Source organism: Ursus maritimus, unplaced genomic scaffold (genome assembly GCF_017311325.1).
Source record: "Ursus maritimus isolate PB19 unplaced genomic scaffold, ASM1731132v1 scaffold_1, whole genome shotgun sequence".
NCBI lineage: Eukaryota > Metazoa > Chordata > Mammalia > Carnivora > Ursidae > Ursus > Ursus maritimus.
The window spans coordinates 106,285,586-106,304,295 of NW_024423343.1; the positions used below are offsets into that span (position 1 = coordinate 106,285,586).

General features: G+C 39.1%; 1 pseudogene; it reads left to right on the forward strand.

The window, feature by feature from the left end:
- Nucleotides 1-2,766: 2,766 nt before the first annotated feature.
- Nucleotides 2,767-4,076, forward strand: LOC103658607 (annotated as a pseudogene).
- Nucleotides 4,077-18,710: the final 14,634 nt, after the last annotated feature.

Sequence of the window (18,710 nt, forward strand, 5' to 3'; positions counted from 1 at the left end):
ATTATGGCCAGAAGGCAGTGGGATGACATTCTTAAAGTGCTAAGATAAAACATGTCACCCAAAAATTCTATCTCTAGCAAAACTTCAAGAATGATAGAGAAATTAAGACACTTCCAGATAAACAAATGCTGAGGGAGTTCACTACTAGTGTAGCAACCCTATAAGAAATGCTAAAATGAGTTCTTCAGGCTGAGATGAAAGGACACTAGACAGCAAGTCAAAAACATCAGAAAATATTGAAGAATACTAGTAAAGGTAATTTCACAGGTAAATATAAAAGCCAGTTATTATTGTACTTTTGGTTTGGTTTATGTCTCCCCTTTTCCTATATGATTTAAAAGGAAAATGTATGAAACAATTAGAAATCTATGATAATGGTATACAACGTATAAAGATGTAATCTGTGACAGTTAACATAAAGAGGGAGGGATGGTGATGTACAGAAGCAGAATGTTTATATACTAATGGAACTACATTGATACTATCCAAAGCATATTTCCATAAATTTAGGATGTTAAATGTAATCCCTAAGGTTACTCCTAAGAAAATAACTTCATATATACAGAAACTGAAAGGAGGCAATCAAAATGGTACACTACAAAAAATCAACTAAGTACAAAAAAGGGCAGCAACCGAGGAACTAAAGGAACCCAAGCCATAGAACACACACAAATAAAACAGCTAACTAACAGAAGTAAATTCTTCCTTAACAGTAATCACATTAAATATAAGGGCATTGAACTCTCATATTAAAAGATAGTGCTTGGTAGACTGGATTAAAAGACAGCATCCATCTGTATGCTATCTATAAGACACTTACTTTATTTTTTTATTTTTTTTAATGATTTTTTATTATATTATGTTAGTCACCATACAGTACATCCCCGGTTTCCGATGTAAAGTTCGATGATTCATTAATTGCGTATAACACCCAGTGCACCATGCAATACGTGCCCTCCTTACTACCCATCACCGGTCTATCCCATTCCCCCACCCCCTCCCCTCTGAAGTCCTCAGCTTGTTTCTCATAGTCCATAGTCTCTCATGTTTCATTCCCCCTTCTGATTACCCCCCTTTCTTTATCCCTTTCTTCCCCTACCGATCATCCTAGTTCTTATATTCCATAGATGAGAGAAACCATATGATAATTGTCTTTCTCTGCTTGACTTATTTCACTTAGCATTATCTCCTCCAGTGCCGTCCATGTTGCAGCAAATGTTGAGAATTCGTTTTTTCTGATAGTTGAGTAATATTCCATTGTATATATGGACCACAACTTCTTAATCCAGTCATCTGGTGAAGGGCATCTCGGCTCCTTCCACGATTTAGCTATTGTGGACAATGCTACTATGAACACTGGGGTGCATATGGCCCTCCTCGTCACTACATCTGTATCTTTGGGGTAAATACCCAGTAGTGCAATGGCTGGATTATAGGGTAGCTCAATTTTTAACTTTTTAAGGGACCTCCACACTGTTTTCCAGAGTGGCTGTACCAACTTGCATTCCCACCAACAGTGTAGGAGGGATCCCCTTTCTCCACATCCTCTCCAACAATTGTTGTTTATTGCCTAAGACACTTACTTTAGATATAAAGAAACACAGGTTGAAAGTCAAAGGATAGAAAAAGATATTCCATAAAAATAGCCAGCAAGAGAGCTGGGAGGGTATATTATACTCAGACAAAAATAGACCGTAAAAGAAAAAGGATTAGAAGAGACAAAGAAGAAACATTTCATATAGGTAAAGCTTTCAATATAGCAATTAGACATAACAATTATGAACATATCCACACCTAAGGTGCCCCAAAATATATGAAGCAAAAATTGACCAAATTGAAGGGGAAAATAGATAGGTCAACGATAACAGTTGGAGACTTCAGTATCCACTCTCAACAATGGATAGAAACAACCAGACAGATGAATAAGGAAATAGAAAATGTGAGCACCATAAACTGATGAGATCTAACAGACAGAGAACACTTAGCAACAGGAGAATACACATTCTTCTCAAGTACCTATGGAGCATTCTCCAGAATAGACTGTATGTTAGATCACAAAAGAAATCTCAATAAATTTAAGTAAATTCAAACTACAAGCAATATCTTTTTCTTTTCTTTCTTTCTTTCTTTCTTTCTTTCTTTCTTTCTTTCTTTCTTTCTTTTTTTTTTAAGATTTATTTATTTATTTTAGAGAGAGAGCACCCAAGACAGCCAGCACGAGTTGGGGGGCGGGATAGAGGCAGAGGGAGAGGGAGAATCTCAAGCAGATTATGACCTGAGCTGAAATCAAGAGTTGGATGCTTAATGGATTGAGCTACTGAGGTGCCCCCACAGTATCTTTTCAGTCACCGTAAAATGAAACTGGAAATGAAAACAGAAAGAAAATCAGACAATTTACAAATAGGTGGGAATTAAACAAACACTCTTAACCAACCAAAAGAAGAAATAACAAGGGAAATTTGAAAGCACTTTGAGACAAATGAAAACATAACATAGCAGAATTTAAGGAACGCAGCAAAAGCAGTGCTCAGGGGGAAGTTTATGGCTGTAAATGTATGTGTTGAAAAAAGGACTATCTCAAATCATTTGATAACCTTCATTGTACATCTTAAGGAGTTAGAAAAAGAAAAGCAAACTAAACCCAAAGCTAGCAGAAGAAAGTAACAGAACAGAGATAAATAAAATAGAAAATAACAACGCAATGAAACTAAAAGCTATTTTTTTTGAAAGATCAACAAAATTGACAAACCTTTATCTAGATTGACCCAGAATAAAAGAAGATTCAAATTACTAAAATCAGCAATGAATGTAGAGACATTACCATCAATTTTATAGAAATAAAAAGGATATTCTACCAATGCAAGAAGAAATGGAGGCATGTAAGTGTTGCCATGGGAGTGAGAGGGTAGTGTTGAGGCCTGCTGGGGGAGAAGGCACCCTACACAATTCTATCGCTAGATATAGACACTCCTATCCTTGAAAGGTAAAAATTTCAGTGGGAAACTTTGTCTGTAAAGATGGAAACAGTGTGGCCCTCTGAACTGACACTAAAAATAGCTCCCATCTCAAAGAACCCAGCATGAGAACTTAGATGCTGGGGAACAGCATTTGGTGAATGAATCCTTCCAGCCAGATACAGCACTCTCTTCGAATTCATCACCTTGCATTTGTAATCGGACTGGATCACATCCCATCATGAGGTTCCTGACGACTTTGAACAGTTTTTCAATGATCCTTATAGAAAGACACCTTCCCCAAAGAAATGTAGCACCTATATACAGTCCGTTGGTACGTACTGGATCTTCAGAGAACACTATAATCACTAGTGAAGAGTATATTAAATGGCTCAAGGGTTACTATGGAGAATTTTTCTATGGCGTCACAGTAAATCTCCTAGAACCACCTCCTGTTTCTGCAATGAGGTGTTCCTTTAGAGTCAATGATAATGCGCAAAATCCACAAATGTACGCAGGGCAAATCCTGAAGATTTAAAAAAAAAAAAAAAAGAAACCCGAAGATGCATTCTGTTGTGGGGATAATGGCAATTGATCTCTTTCTTCGGACAGGTCTCTTTGACATATGGTGTGGAAATACTCAGCTTTGCCAGGTATGACAGTGATTTTTTTATAGCTCACGATGTGAAGAACAAACAGGCTCTAGAAAACATCTTCCAGTGGCCATCCAATTTCTGGTAACTATTCTATCACTAAAATGACTAGTGTTTTGCTGCCTCAATCTTCTAAGACTTTAGCTAATGAGATTGAACGCATATTAAGACTGCAACACTGTCAGGAGCTTATATGGCTAATGGGAGGCTCCAACCACTTAGAAAAAGCCAACCACTTCCTTCTAAATCTTTGCCCCATCAATTTACACAAGTTGCAGTGCACTGGTTTCAACATACTGTAGAAAGACACAAGGTGCTGGTGAGGTGGATTGACGGTGAATCTACTGACATACCTGGATTCACTCCAAAACATAGTCATGAAGATAATGTGAATTTGCCAAAACTTGTGGAAACCTTTAAGGAATGGAAAGAGTAGGTAATAGAATACCTTGCAGTTCTCCAAAACTAAGTACCTTCAAATAGGAGTAATTAAAATCAAACACTTGCACATAAATAGAAACTCTGAATAGCCTTATGTTATAGATTTGATGTTTCTGTCCCACCAAAATTCATATGTTAAAATCCCACCCCTTAATGTGATGGTAATAGTAGGTGGGGCTTTGGGAGGTGACTAGGTCATGAGGGTGAACCTCATGAACCGGATTGGTGTCCTTATAAGAAGAGACACCAGAGAGCTTGCTTCCTCTCTCTCTGTTCTCTCCCAGGTGAGGATACAACAAGCAGACTGTCATCTGCAAACAAAAAAGAGTGGTCTTACCAGACATCGGATATTGCTAGCACCTTGATTGGACTTCTCAGCCTCCGGAACTGTGAGAAAGAAATGTTTGTTTATTCTGTGGTATTCTGGTACTGCAGCCTGAACTAAGATACCTGTAAGTGGTGAGATTGAATTGGTGATGAAAAATCTCACAACACAGAAAATCCTAGAACCAGGTGGCTTCACTGGTGAATTCTGCTGAACGTTGACATAAGAATCAATATCACTTATTTGCAAACTCTTTCAACAAACTAAAGAAGAGGGAATGCTTCCAAACTCACTCTGTGAGGACAGCACTACCCTGATACCAAAACTCTAAAATGGCACTACAAGAAAAGAAGCTACAGACAAAAATTCTCTATGACTATAGATGCAAATACTCAAGAAAATACTAGCAAATCAAATTCAGCAGCATACAAAAAAGACCATCCCATGACCAAGTGGGATTTATTCCTAAAATGGAAGGATGGTGTGACATATTAAAAAATAGTCAATGCAGTAAATCACATTAATGAAAGAAAGGAATAAAAGCAACAATCTTCTCAACTGATGCAGAAAAAGCATTTGATAAAATATATAAAAACACTCAATAAACCTGGAATAGTAGGGAAATTCCTCAACATGACAAAAACCATATATGAAAACCCAACAGCTAACATCATACTCACTGATGAAAGAGTGAAAGCTTTCCTTCAGGGTCAGGAACTAGGCAAGTGCCAGATTTCATCACTTTTATTCAACATAGTTCTGGAAGTTCAAACCAGAGCGGTAAAGTAAGAGAAATAGAAGGCATCCAAATTGGAAAGGAAGAAGTAAAGTTATCTCTGTACATAGATGACATGGCTTTACATGTAGAAAAACCTCACGATTCCACAAAAAACTGTTAGACCTAATAAATGAATTCAGCAAACCCGCAGCATACAAAATCAACACACAAAAATCACTTGTATTTCTGTGCCCTTGCAATGAACAAATCAAATGCAAATTTAGAAAACAATTCCAGGGTGCCTGGGTGGCTCAGTCGGTTGAGTGTCCGACACTTGATTTGGGCTCAGGTCATGATCTCAGGATCATGGGATCCAGCCCCGTGACAGGCTCTGCACTCAGCAGAGAGTCTCTTTGGGAGTCTTTCCCTCTCCAGACTCTGCCCCTTCCCCCACTTGCGTGAGCATGCACTCTCTCTCTAAAATAAATTAATAAAACATAAACCCCAAATTCCATTTACAATAGTACCAAAACAAAAAAATACTTAATGTAAAATGGTATAGTTGCTATGGAAAATAGTTTGGTGGTTCTCAGAAAGCTAACCACAGAATTATCATATGATTCAGAAATCCTACTCCTAAATATATATCCAAAGTGAAGTAAGGCACTTGAACAGATACTTGTATGCCAATGTTCATTGAAACATTATTTACAATCCAAAAGGTGGAAACAATCTAAGTATCCATCAACAGGTAAATGGATAAAATGTGATATATACATATAACAGAATATTACTCAGACATAAAAAGAGATGAAGTTTTGATGCGCACTACAACCTGACTGAACCCTGAAAAGCTTATGCTAAGTGAGATAATCCAGATACAAAGGACAAATATTGTATGAATCCATTTTCATGAGGTACCTAAAATAGGCAAATTCATAGAGAGAAATAGTTTAGAGACCACGAGGGGTTGGGGCAGGGGGAATGAGGAGTTATTGTCTAATGGTTACAAAGGGGTAATGAAAACATTTTGGAAACAGATGGTCGTGTTTACATACTGTTAATATAATTAATGCCACTGAATTGTATATTCAAAATGATTAAAGTGGTAACTTTTATGTTTATATATTGTTTGCTGTAATTAAGAAATAATGTAACATCAAAAACCACTGAATTGTATACTTCAAATGGGTCAACTATATGGTATGTGAATTATATTAGAGTCAAGCTGTTCAAAATAAATTAAAAAAAAATAAGTATTTAGGGTGCCTAGGTGGCTCAGTCAGTTAAGCATCTACCTTTGGCTCAGGTCATGATCCCAAGGTCTTGGGATGGAGCCCCACATGGGGCTCTCTGCCCAGCAGGGAGTCTCCTCCCTCTGCCCCTCCCCCCTGCTCATGCTCTTTCTCTCAAAAAATAAAATCTTAAAAAAAAATTAAGAAAAAAACAGTTGTGTCTGAGTTTAACAAATGAAAAACTTTGAATACGATAGAACACTGTTCAAAGAAATTAAATTAGAACTAAATAAATGGAAAGACAGTCCATATTCAAGATCAGTAAATTTAATATTAAGGTGGCAAAATTTCTTAAAATTATATAAATTCAACATAATACCCATCAAAATCCCAGATGACTTATTTGCACAAACTGACAGGCTGATCTTAAAAATGACCTGGAAATTCAAAGGACCCAGGAAATTCAAAGTACTCAGGACAATCTTGAAAAAGAATAACAAAAAAGAGAACTCACACTTTCCAAATTCAAAACTTACTAAAAAGTTTAGGTAAGATAAGACAGTGTGGCCTAAGTTTAGACATACAGATCAATGGAACAGAATTGAGAGTTCAGGGGCACCTGGCTGGCTTAATCAGTAAAGCATGCAACTTTTGGTCTCGGGGTTGTAAGTTCAAGTTCCACACTGGGTGCAGAGATAACTTAAAAATAAAATCTTATAGGGGCGCCTGGGTGGTGCAGTCGTTAGGCGTCTGCCTTCGGCTCAGGGCGTGATCCCGGCGTTATGGGATCGAGCCCCACATCAGGCTCCTCCGCTGAGAGCCTGCTTCTTCCTCTCCCACTCCCCCTGCTTGTGTTCCCTCTCTCGCTGGCTGTCTCTCTGTCAAATAAATAAATAAAATCTTTTTAAAAAAATCTTATAAAAAATTTCGAGTTCAGAAGTAATTCTTCACATATATAACTAACTTTGACTAATTGCCAGGACAATTTCATGGTGAAATAATAGTCTTTTTAACACATGGTAGTGGGAACAAGCCATAGGCAAAAGAATGAAGTTAGACCCTTTAGTTTACATCAGGTGCAAAAAATAACTCAAAAATGGCTTAAACTCCTAAAAATGGGAGTAATGGTTACAGGGTAAAGGGCTTATTTTGGGGGCAATGAAAACATTCTAAAATTGATTGTGGTGATGGATGCACAACTTTGTGAATGTAGTAGAAGTCATTCTATTATATACTTCAAGTAGGTGAATTGTATGTTATGTGAATTATGACTCCTTTTTTAAAAAAAGATTTTAAGTAATCTCTATACCCCATATGGGGGACTGAACTCATGACTCTGAAATCAAGAATTGCATGCGCTTCCGACTGAGCCAGCCAGATGCCCCTGTCATCAAATTTTTTTAAAAAATAAAAAGAAAGGTTATCACTACTGAGCCCATGGACATGAAAAAGATAATAAAAGAATGCTACAAAAACTCCATGCCCACAAATTTATTAACTTAGATGAAATAGTAAAATTCCTTGAAAGAAATTGCCAAAACTCACACAAGGAGAAGTAGGCCTATATCTATTTTAATAATTGAACCAATAACTCGTAATTTTCCAAAAAAGTACCAGATCCAAATGTTTTCACTGATGAATCTGACCAAACATTTAAGGAAGAAATTATATGAATTCTCTACAATCCCCTCCAGGAAACAGAAGCAGAAAGAACACTTCCTCATTCTGATACTAGCATCACCCTGACCCTGATAAAGTACAAAAAATAAACCACAGACCACTATCTTTCGTGAGCATAGATGCAACTAAACTATCAGCAAGTTGAAACTAACAATGCGTAAAAAGAACTGCACACCAAAACAAGTGGAATTTATTCCAGATATGCTGGTTTGATTAAAAATCAATTAATGTAATCTACTACATAAACATGCTAAAAAAAGAAAACTCATAAGATCATATCAGTGATGGAGAAAAACCTATGCCAAAATCCACCATCCATTCTATGATTGAAAACTCGTGGAAAACTAGCAATAGACGAGAACTTCCTCAACTTAATAAAGAACTTCTGCAAAAGCCCCTACAGCTAACATTTTACTTAATGGTGAGAAATTGGACAGTTTATCCCTAAGACTGGAAACAAGGCAAGGATACTCCCTCTTACACTCTTACTCAACATCTTACTGGAAGTCCTATCCAGTGCAATAAGACAAGGAAAAGGAAATAAAACTTATACAGACTGGGAAAGAAGAAATAAAACTATATTTGTTCACAGATGGCATTGTTTATGTAGAAAGTCCCCCAAAATTGACAAAAGAACTCTTGTTAATATAGCAACATCACAGCATATAAGGTTAATAGTATATGAATTTTGACTGCTTTCCTATATACTACCAGTGAACAATTAGAATATGAAATTAAAACCACAGTGTCATTTATTTTATTTATTTTTAAAAGATTTTATTTATTTGTCAGAGAGAGAGACAGCACACAGGCAGGGGGAGGGGCAGCCTGAGGGCAAAGCAGGCTCCCCGCGGAGCAGGGAGCCCAGCACGGAACTCGATCCCAGGACCCTGAGATCATGGCCCGAGCCAAAGGCAGATGCTTAACTGACTGAGCCGCCCAGGAGTCCCACATGGTACCATTTACAATAGCATACACACAAAATGAAATACTTTGGTATAAATCTAATGAAATATGTACAAGACGAGGAGGAGTAAAGATGGCGGAGGAGTAGGAGACACCTTTTTCAGCCGGTCCCCCGAGTTGAGCTGGATAGGTACCAGACCAGCCTAAACAACCACGGAACCAGCCTGAGATGCAGGAAGATGCATCTGGATCTCTACAAATGAACATCTCCAGCGCTGAGTATTGAGGTACGAAGCGGGGAGCCATGAAACCGTGCACAGATATCAGAAGATAAACGGAAGGGGGAGGGAGCCGCCGCGTTTGGGCGCCGGGAAGCGGTAGCCACTTGCACGGGAGAGCAGGCGGGGCTCGTGGATGGCACCTGCAAAACAGCGGACTGAGACTGTGAGCCGGGTGCGTGCGCCACCAGGCATCTCGCAGAACACCGGAACCCCGGTGCGCTCACGGGATCCAGACTGAGACCGGGAGCTTCCAGAGCGCACGCGGGGCAGCTGGCGGCGTTAGAAACACAAAGGACAGAGACGCACCGGCCTTGGAAGTGAGGGCTGGGACGCTGGGTGTGCGGTGCACATCCCGGGACACTGCAGGGTTGAGCAGCACCAACAGTAACAGAGTTCAAGTGGCCAGAACATTAGTAGAGAACGGGCCGCAATCCCTCTGTTCTGTGACAGAGGCTGAAATTCGGCCACTGCTGCTCTGACTCTCAGAAGAGGCACAACAGACCTCCAGGGAAAGCCGCCAGAGAACAAAAGCCTGGAAATACCAGCTCAGGGAGTGCCCATCCCCATCTCCCCTCGCAGGGGACACGGAGACTCTACCCAACAGGGTTGCCTGAGTATCGGCGCAGCAGGCCCCTCCCCCAGAAGGCAGGCTGAAAAATCAAGAAGCCCACAACCCGGGGCGCCTGGGTGGCGCAGTCATTGAGCGCCTGCCTTCGGCTTAGGGCGTGATCCCGGCGTTCCGGAAAGGAGTCCCTCACCGGGCTCCTCCGCTGGGAGCCTGCTTCTTCCTCTCCCACTCCCCTGCTTCTGTTCCCTCTCTCACTGGTTGGCTGCCACATAAATAAATAAATAAAATCTTTAAAGAAGAAGCCCACATCCCTAAGATCCCTATAAAACAAGGGGCACGGCCTGGGACCCAGTCAATAATTTGGGCTCTGGAAACCCCGCAACCTCTCTTCATCAGAATGACAAGAAGGAGAAGCCCCCCCCAGCAAAGAAAAGACAGTGAGTCTGTGGCCTCTGCCACAGAAATAATGGATATGGATGTAACCAAATTATCAGAAATGGAATTCAGAGTAACGATGGTCAAAATGATGAGTAGAATTGAAAAAACTATTAACGAAAAGGTTACTGAGAATATAGAATCCCTAAGGACAGAAATGAGAGCGAATCTGACAGAAATTAAAAATTCTATGAGCCAAATGCAGGCAAAACTAGAGGCTCTGACGGCCAGGGTCGCAGAAGCAGAGGAACGGGTTAGTGAATTGGAGGATGGGTTAATAGAGGAAAAAATGAAAATAGAAGATGGTCTTAAAAAAATCCACGCCCACGAATGTAGGTTACGGGAGATTACTGACTCAATGAAACGATCCAATGTTAGAATCATCGGCATCCCCGAGGGGGTGGAGAAAAACAGAGGTCTAGAAGAGATATTTGAACAAATTGTAGCTGAAAACTTCCCTAATCTAGCAAGGGAAACAAACATTCGTGTCCAAGAGGCAGAGAGGACCCCTCCCAAGCTCAACCACGACAAACCTACGCCACGTCACGTCATAGTGCAATTCGCAAATATTAGATGCAAGGATACAGTATTGAAAGCGGCCAGGGCAAAGAAATTTCTCACGTACCAAGGCAAAAGCATCAGAATTACGTCAGACCTGTCTACACAGACCTGGAATGAGAGAAAGGGTTGGGGGAGCATATTTAAAGCTCTTTCAGAGAAAAACATGCAGCCAAGGATCCTTTATCCAGCAAGGCTGTCATTCAGAATTGATGGAGAAATAAAGACATTTCAGAATCGCCAGTCACTAACCAATTTTGTAACCACGAAACCAGCCCTACAGGAGATATTACGGGGGGTTCTATAAAAGTAAAAAGGCCCCAAGAGTGATACAGAACAGAAAGTCACAGCCAATACAAACAAAGACTTTACTGGCAACATGGCAACATTAAAATCATATCTCTCAGTAATCAGTCTTAATGTAAATGGTTTGAACCATCCCATAAAACGCCACAGGGTTGCAGATTGGATAAAAAGAAATGACCCATCCATTTGCTGTCTACAAGAGACTCATTTCGAACCCAAAGATGCATTCAGACTGAGAGTAAGGGGATGGAGTACCATCTTTCACGCAAATGGACCTCAAAAGAAAGCTGGGGTAGCAATTCTCATATCAGATAAATTGGATTTTAAACTACAGACTATAGTTAGAGATGCAGAAGGGCACTATATTATTCTTAAGGGAAGTATTCAACAAGTGGATATGACAATTATAAATATATATGCCCCCAACAGGGGAGCAGCAAGATACACAAGCCAACTCTTAACCAGAATAAAGAGACATATAAATAAAAATACATTAATAGTAGGGGACCTCAACACTCCACTCTCAGAAATAGACAGAACACCCTGGCAAAAACTAAGCAAAGAATCAAAGGCTTTGAATGCCATACTCGACGAGTTGGACCTCATAGATATATATAGAACACTACACCCCAGAACCAAAGAATACTCATTCTATTCTAATGCCCATGGAACATTCTCAAGAATAGACCATGTTCTGGGACACAAAACAGGTCTCAACCGATACCAAAAGATTGAAATTATCCCCTGCATATTCTCAGACCACAACGCTCTGAAATTGGAACTCAACCACAAGGAAAAATTTGGAAGAAACTCAAACACTTGGAGACTAAGAACCATCCTGCTCAGGAATGACTCGATAAACCAGGAAATCAAAAATCAAATTAAACAATTTATGGAGACCAATGAGAATGAAAATACAACAGTCCAAAACCTATGGGATACTGCAAAGGCAGTCCTAAGGGGGAAATACATAGCCATCCAAGCCTCACTCAAAAGAATAGAAAAATCTAAAATGCAGTTTTTATATTCTCACCTCAAGAAGCTGGAACAGCAACAGAGGGACAGGCCTAATCCACGCACGAGGAAGCAGTTGACCAAAATTAGAGCTGAAATCAATCAAGCAGAAACCAGAAGTACAGTAGAGCAGATCAACAGGACTAGAAGCTGGTTCTTTGAGAGAATCAATAAAATTGACAGACCACTGGCAAGACTTATCCAAAAGAAAAGAGAAAGGACCCAGATTATTAAAATTATGAATGAAAAAGGAGAGGTCACGACGAACACCATTGAAATTGGAAGGATTATTAGAAATTTTTATCAACAGCTATATGCCAATAAACTAAGCAATCTGGAAGAGATGGAATCCTTCCTGGAAACCTATAAACTACCAAGATTGAAACCGGAAGAAATTGATTCCTTAAACAGGCCAATTAATTATGAAGAAATTGAGTCAGTGATAAACAACCTTCCAAATAACAAAACTCCAGGCCCGGACGGTTTTCCTGGGGAATTCTACCAAACATTCAAAGAAGAAATAATACCTATTCTCCTAAAGCTATTTCAAAAAATAGAAACAGAAGGAAAGCTACCAAACTCATTCTATGAGGCCAATATTACCTTGATCCCCAAACCAGGCAAAGACCCCCTCAAAAAGGAGAATTACAGACCGATTTCCCTAATGAATATGGACGCCAAAATCCTCAACAAGATACTTGCTAATAGAATCCAACAGTACATTAAAAGGATTATCCATCACGATCAAGTGGGATTCATACCTGGGATGCAAGCGTGGTTCAATATTCGCAAATCAATCAGCGTGATACATCATATCAACAAGAAAAGACTCAGGAACCATATGATCCTCTCAATCGATGCCGAAAAAGCATTTGACAAAATACAGCATCCTTTCCTGATTAAAACCCTTCAGAGTGTAGGAATAGAAGGTACATTTCTCAATCTCATAAAAGCCATCTATGAAAAGCCTACTGCAAATATTATTCTCAATGGGGAAAAGCTGGAAGCCTTTCCCTTAAGATCAGGAACTCGACAAGGATGCCCACTCTCGCCACTATTATTCAACATAGTACTAGAAGTCCTTGCAACAGCAATCAGACGACAAAAAGGGATCAAAGGTATTCAAATTGGCAAAGAAGAAGTCAAAATGTCTCTCTTTGCAGATGACATGATACTCTATATGGAAAACCCAAAAGAAGCCACTCCCAAACTATTAGAAGTTATAGAGCAATTCAGTAACGTGGCGGGATACAAAATCAATGCTCAGAAATCAGTTGCATTTCTATACACGAATAACGAGACCGAAGAAAGAGAAATTAGGGAATCCATCCCATTTACAATAGCACCAAAAACCATACGTTACCTTGGAATTAACTTAACCAGAGACGTAAAGGACCTATATTCTAGAAACTATAAATCACTCTTGAAAGTCATTGAGGAAGACATAAAAAGATGGAAAGATATTCCATGCTCATGGATTGGAAGAATTAACATAGTTAAAATGTCCATGCTACCCAGAGCAATCTACACTTTCAATGCTATCCCGATCAAAATACCGAGGACATTTTTCAAAGAACTGGAACAAATAGTCCTTAAATTTGTATGGAAACAGAAAAGGCCCCGAATCTCCAAGGAACTGTTGAAAAGGAAAAACAAAGCTGGGGGCATCACAATGCCGGATTTCGAGCTGTACTACAAAGCTGTGATCACAAAGACAGCATGGTACTGGCACAAAAACAGACACATAGACCAATGGAACAGAATAGAGAGCCCAGAAATGGACCCTCGGCTCTTTGGGCAACTAATATTTGATAAAGCAGGAAAAAACATCCGGTGGGAAAAAGACAGTCTCTTTAATAAATGGTGCTGGGAAAATTGGACAGCTACATGCAAAAGAATGAAACTTGACCACTATCTCACACCATACACAAAGATAAACTCCAAATGGATGAAAGACCTCGAGGTGAGACAGGAATCCATCAAAATTCTAGAGGAGAACATAGGCAACAACCTCTACGTCATCGGCCAAAGCAACCTTTTTCATGACACATCCCCAAAGGCAAGAGAAACAAAAGATAAAATGAATTTATGGGACTTCATCAAGATTAAAAGTTTCTGCACAGCCAAGGAAATAGTCCGAAAAACTAAGAGGCAGCCCACGGAATGGGAGAATATATTTGCAAATGACACTACAGATAAAGGACTGGTATCCAAGATTTACAAAGAACTTCTCAAACTCAATACACGAGAAACAAATAAACAAATCAAAAAATGGGCAGAAGATATGAACAGACATTTTCCAATGAAGACATACAAATGGCTAACAGACACATGAAAAAAATGTTCAAAATCATTAGCCATCAAGGAAATTCAAATCAAAATCACACTGAGATACCACCTTACGCCAGTTAGAATGGCAAAAATAGACAAGGCAAGAAACAACAAATGTTCGAGAGGATGTGGAGAAAGGGGATCCCTCCTACATTGTTGGTGGGAATGCAAGTTGGTACAGCCACTCTGGAAAACAGTGTGGAGGTCCCTTAAAAAGTTAAAAATTGAGCTACCCTATGATCCAGCCATTGCACTACTGGGTGTTTACCCCAAAGATACAGACGTAGTGAAGAGAAGGGCCATATGCACCCCAATGTTCATAGCAGAAATGTCCACAATAGCTAAATCGTGGAAGGAGCCGTGATGCCCTTCACCAGATGACTGGATTAAGAAGTTGTGGTCCATATATACAATGGAATATTACTCAGCTATCAGAAAGAATGAGTTCTCAACATTTGCTACAACATGGACGGCACTGGAGGAGATAATGCTAAGTGAAATAAGTCAAGCAGAGAAAGACAACTATCATATGATTTCTCTCATCTATGGAACATAAGAACTAGGATGATCGGTAGGGGGAGAAAGGGATAAAGAAAGGGGGGGGTAATCAGAAGGGGGAATGAACCATGAGAGACTATGGACTATGAGAAACAAACTGAGGACTTCAGAGGGGAGGGGGTGGGGGAATGGGATAGACTGGTGATGGGTAGTAAGGAGGGCATGTATTGCATGGTGCACTGGGTGTTATACACAACTAATGAATCATTGAGCCTTACGTCGGAAACCGGGGATGTACTGTATGGTGACTAACATAATAAAAAATCATTAAAAAAAAAAAGAAATATGTACAAGATGTATATGAGGAAACTTAGAAAACTCTTGAAAAAATAAACACCAAAATAAATGGGGGTATCCATATTTATGGACTAAAACAATATTATTAAGTCAATTCTTTCCCAATTTACTACAGATTCTGTGTAATCCTAATCCAAATTCCAGCCGGTATTTCATAGCTATTAACAGATTCTAAAATATATGAAGAGACAAAGACCCAGTATAGCTAACACAACAGTGAAGAACAAAGTTGGAGAATCCATACTGCTCAACTACAAGACTTCCTATAAAGCTAGGGAGTGAAACAGAGTGGTAGCGGTGAAAGAATAAACAAGTATATCAACAGAACAGAATAAAGAGCCCAGACATAGTGCCACACAAATACAGTCAACTCATCTTTGACAAATGAAGCAAGGGTAATTTAATGGAGATAGTCTTTTCAACACATGGTGCTGGAATAATTGGACACACACACACACACACACACACACACACACACACACACGTACACAGACCTTACAACTGTCATAAAAATTATCTCAACATGAATCACAGATCTAAATGTAAAACACAAAAAGTTCTATAACAAAACATAGGAGAAAATATAGATGATATTGGGTTTGGCGATGAGTCTTTAGATATAATCCAAAAGCACAATCCACACAAAAAAATATATTGATGTTGTACTTTATTAAAATTGAAAACTTCTGCTCTTCAAAAGGCACTATTAAGTAAATGGAAAGATATGCTGCAGATAGCAAGAAAGCATTTGCAAAATGCCTATCTTTCTGAAAAAAGACTGGTATCCTAAATATACAAAGAACTCTTAAAAGTCAATCAGAAGAGTGCCTAGGTGGCTCAGTCGGTTAAGTGTCTGCCTTTGGCTCAGGTTGTGATCCCAGGGTCCTGGGATCGAGCCCCACATTGGGCTTCCTTCTCGTGGGGAATCTGCTTCTCCCTCTCCCTCTGCCCCTCCCCCCTGCTCATGCTGTCTCTCTCTCCTGCTCTCTCTTAAATAACTAAAATCTTAAAAAAGCAAACACCAAAACCTCAATCAGAAAACAACCTAATTAATATATAGGCAAAGATCTGAATAGACACCTTACCAAAAATGATATAAAGATGTCAAATGAGCATAAGAAAAGTGCTCAGCATCATGTCATTAGGGAATTGCAAATAAAAGTGATACCACTACCTACCTATTAGAATGGCTAAAATCCAGAATGTGAACAACACTAAACTTTGGAGAGGATATGGAGCAATCATTCATTGTTGGTGGGACTGTAAAATGGCACAGCCACTTTGGAAGACAGTTTGGAAGTTTTTTTTTTTTTTTTTTTTTAAGATTTTATTTGACAGAGAGAGAGAGAGAGAGAGAGCGAGCATAAGCAAGGGGAGCCTAAGCGGAGGTAGAGGGAGAAGCAGGCTCCCACCCGAGCAGGGAGCCTGATGTGGGACTCGATCCCAGGACCCTGAGATCATGACCTGAGCCAAAGGCAGACGCTTCACTGACTGAGCCACCTAGGTGCCCCAGTTTGGAAGTTTTTTACAAAACTAAACATAATTTTACCTTATGAGCCAGCAATCACATTCCTTGGTTTTTATCCAATGGATTTGGAGAATTTATTTCCACACAAAACCTGCATGCAAATGTTTATAGCAGCTTTATTCACAATGGTCAAAAACCAGAAGCAAGCGAGATGTCCTTCAATAGGGAAATGAATAAACTTGCACATTCACTCAGTAGACTACCACTCCGCAGTAAAAAGGAACAATTTATGATACATACACCAAATGGATGAATCTCAAATTAAGACACAAATAAATATGTACTCTATGATTCCATTTATATGAAGTTCAAGAACAGACAAACTAACCTCTGATAATGGACAGATCAATGTTTACCTTGGTAGGGGCAGAGGGGTTTTGACTACAAAGGAGCACTCTTTTTAGGGTTATGGTAATGTCACATATATCTTTATTTGGATGTCAGCTAAGGGTGTATTTGTCAAAAAGCATAAATCTATTAAGATTTGGGTATTTTGTTCTACATAATTGTACAACAATAACATTGGTTATTTGAAAGAGAAAGTCAAGTTCATGGCTATTTTGGGGGAGGTAGAGAGTTGTGATTGGGATGGGACAGTTGTGGGGCTTCTGAGGTGACTAACAAAGTTCTATTTTTCACCCTGGGTGGTAATTTCAAAGTGTTCTTTTAAAAATTTATGAAGCTATACATTTGTTTCATGTAGTTTTCTATATCTGTGCTGTAATTTACAGTAATAAAGTACAAACGTGTCCATTTTTTCACAGGATGGGTTGAACTGTATAATCTTTAAACAACTTTTAAACTCTAAAATTGTATGATTCTATATTATTACTGCGATAAAATCACTGAAAATGAAAATACTATAAGGCATTTCCTATTTAATGAGGTTTTGAAATATCCAGGTTTCTAAAAAAAATATATATATGAAAGATTTTCTAGACAAAGCGGATGGGTTAAAACTCCCCCCCCCCCGATTTATGTTTCTTTGATTCTCCACTGTAGAGAAAAGAAGCCAAATCCAAGGCTTACCTCAAATATATTTCCAATTCTTTCTAATCCTTAAGTCTGTGAATGATATTTTTCTAGACCAAAAGCCACTTGGTCTCTGGACTATCTCCTGTTTATAAATCCCTGGAAAGCACAACTAATATAATATCAGCAATTAAAAAGTTATATACAAATACACGTCCATATAAATAACATAAATGTACAGAACAGTTATATCTGTAATAACCCGAACCTGCTAACAGCCTGAATGTCTTTTTACAGGTGAATGGATAAACAACTTGTGGGACATGCATGCAGTGCAGAGCTTGGTACTCAGCAACAAAAAGCGATGAATTCTGGAAACACAGATAAATCTCAGGATAAATTTCCATTATGCTGAGTAGAAGAAAACACATTCCTTCCTACAAAGATTACATTGTATGATTTCACTCACATACAATTCCAAAAAATGCAAACTAATCTAGTGACAGAAAGCAGACTAGTGTTTGTCTGAAGATAGGGAGGCAGGCAGGGGTGAGAGGGAAGAAATTAAGAGGCATCAGGAGAAACTACTGAGTCTGATGGATATGTTCACGACCTTGACCATGGTGATGGTGAAATGGGCATGTATACACGTCAAATCTTATCAAATTGTACATGTTGAGATGTTTAATTGATTGCAGGTTAGGCCTCAATAAAGCTGTTTTTAAACAACATACTAGACACAGACAAGACTCTCCCAGCTTCTGACTGTATAAGGCAAGGAAATACTGAAAACGCTATTGTTCTAACCTGCACTAACAAGCTTCCTTTGACGAGTTGTCTGTTTTGTTTAAATTGCGGTGACAATACTTTTGGAGAAGACAGATCTGTAATGCAGGATCCCAAGTACCTGAATCATAGCCAGCACACCACATGAGCTCACTGGGGCAGTA